Here is a 2,106-nt window from a genome sequence, read left to right as displayed (position 1 = left end):
ATGAGCTCGCCGTAGACAGTGCGATAAACGATTTTTCATCGGTTGGCAGATATAAGCATCATTCAAACAATTCTGTTCGTTAAAGACATAAACAAAGTCAGCGACGTTTGTTAGCCCCAAAGTCCTGGTAACTTCTAGCTGACGAGACATAAGATAACGAAACGCCCGTGTCCCCGACCGCCGTGCACCAATGAGATGAGTGTGCTGAACAGCTGTTGTCTAAACGGGAGCAGTTATTCTCCTTAGACATACACTACAGCACCCAGCATATTTTGTCTCTGAACCTGTTCTATCTTCTTAGTTTCAGTTCCCCCTGAACATTGGGCGACGAGTTGCCTTTACCGAATGCGATCTGCTGCAACCGCTTCTGCATCAGTCCAGGTCAATTGAAGTTTCTGTAAGCCCTCGCGGAGAATACTGCGCCAGTTTTGGAGTGGTCTTCCTCTCCCTCGTTTGTTCCTAGCCGGTGCCCATGTCAATGCAGTGTGTGGCAGCTTATGTTCCGGTAGACGTATCATATGTCCAATGAATCACAATCTTCGCTTCTGGACGGTGTCTGAGAGGACCTCTCCCCATGACCTCTTCATTGGCATTGCCTATGGAAGACGTCCTATTTATTGGTGATGCTAGCTGTGCTTTTCCACGTCTCGCACGCATAGATAGCAGTAAGCATACAAAGACGGGTTCTCACCTTTTTGGTGATGGACTTGTTGGACCACACTGAGTGAGGTCGTCTGAATACAGAACCCTCCTAGACGTGTTAAGAACAAATATACAAATATTGATTCAATAAGAGAAATACTGAGTTGAATGAAGAGATCAATGTGAAACAAAACAAATTATAAAGATAGGTGTTGTGCCATTATCAAGCTTCGTTTCAATCTTGACCCTTGACCCAGCAGACCTATGACTGAAGCTTTATCATGCTTTGACCGTCCAGTCTTTTCATTATATACAGTGTTTGTAGAAATACATGTTGGCCGCTGACACTCATTGATGCTGCATCGAAGAGGTCAGGGAACAGACGAAAAAAGGAGAAAGAAGAAATGTACCCAACACCAGAGCTGAAAACACCTCCGAAAGTGTGTGTGGGGGGATGGGGCACGTCAAAACGGTCGAGGAGTAGGGGTCGAAATCGGACGTGGTTCCTCCTGATGATGTCTTGAGCTAACAGGATCGTATAAAGGAGCTGTTGTGGTAGCAGACCACGAAACATGGTTGAAATTCCTGTCCAAGGCGAGATTTATTATTGTTTTTTGAAGATGGTTGGTCGTCACTGGAGGGAGATTTGGTGACTATTTCTAGCTGATCGGGAGAACACGTAGAGGTTCCTTCTTCACTTCTGAAACCTAGAAATAAAATAAATATATGGAATAAAAATCAAATCGATCTTTATTATGATATCAGGATTAGGTATGAAGAGTAATAAGGAGGATCGTACTTGCAGGTGCTGTATGAGTTAGACATTACACGTATCGGCATATCATAGAATAAACAGCATTGCTTGATGATACGAGACAAATACATCTAACATAAAAAAATACTCGAGCACAGATACAACAACAACAACAACAGCAATATAACTAAATCAATACAAACACATACTGTCTGAAACGCATAGAGATGCGTGTAGTATTACAATAGAATAAAAAAAAATACCAGTGAAAAGTGTGATAACAATAACAGCAATAACAAGGAAAAAGAAAAAAAAGAAAAAACAAAAAAGTGACTTGAAAGCGGACAACAATAAAGAAATAAAAAAAAGAATAGCATCTAAAATAACCAGAACATGAAAAACAACAATACTAATAACAATAACTGTAACAACAACAACAACAACATCAACAATAACAACAAAATGAAGAACAATAATAACACCACTTCCTCCAGCAACAATAACAAAAACAAAAACACTACCACCACCACCACCACCACCAACAACAACAACAACAACAACATTAATAATAATAATAATGATGATGATGATAATAATAATAATAATAATGATAATAATAATAATAATAAGAAGAAGAAGAAGAACAACAACAACAACAACGATGATAATGATAATAATAATAATAATAATAATAATAATAACAACAACAA

This window comes from Octopus bimaculoides, chromosome 3, assembly GCF_001194135.2.
Source record: "Octopus bimaculoides isolate UCB-OBI-ISO-001 chromosome 3, ASM119413v2, whole genome shotgun sequence".
NCBI lineage: Eukaryota > Metazoa > Mollusca > Cephalopoda > Octopoda > Octopodidae > Octopus > Octopus bimaculoides.
Note: the sequence above shows the minus strand (reverse complement) of the source record.